We start from the raw sequence: 431 nt of genomic DNA, 5'->3' as shown, positions 1-431 counted from the left end.
CATAAAGCCCATCATTAGGACTGAGCTGAGTTCTGCGGCAGTCCATTTGAGTCAGATGAATTGAAACTGAATACTGGATGTTCTGCTTTTAAGGAACACACTGAGTGCTGCTCTCATTCCTGAACTCCTCCACTGACACTACTGTGACCCTGAGGCAGAGGTGGAGAGGAGTGCTCCGCCATTTGCTTTAGGAATACCACAATATAGAAATGTGTTCAACACTTTGTTTGAGTAAAAGCACAAAGGTATTGGTTTCAAAATATACTAAGAATACCAAAGTAAAAGTACTCATTATGTACACAATATTTGCCAAACTTTCAAAAATAGCCAATCTGCAATTAAGCCAATCTAAAGTCGCATCGCTATTTTGAAAAATCACAGAATTATACAGGCGCTTAAAAGTGGAGGAGACCTGGCTAATCCCGTTCCGT

The sequence above is a fragment of the Protomyctophum parallelum genome, assembly GCF_964188405.1.
Source record: "Protomyctophum parallelum genome assembly, chromosome: 2".
Taxonomy (NCBI): domain Eukaryota; kingdom Metazoa; phylum Chordata; class Actinopteri; order Myctophiformes; family Myctophidae; genus Protomyctophum; species Protomyctophum parallelum.
Note: the sequence above shows the minus strand (reverse complement) of the source record.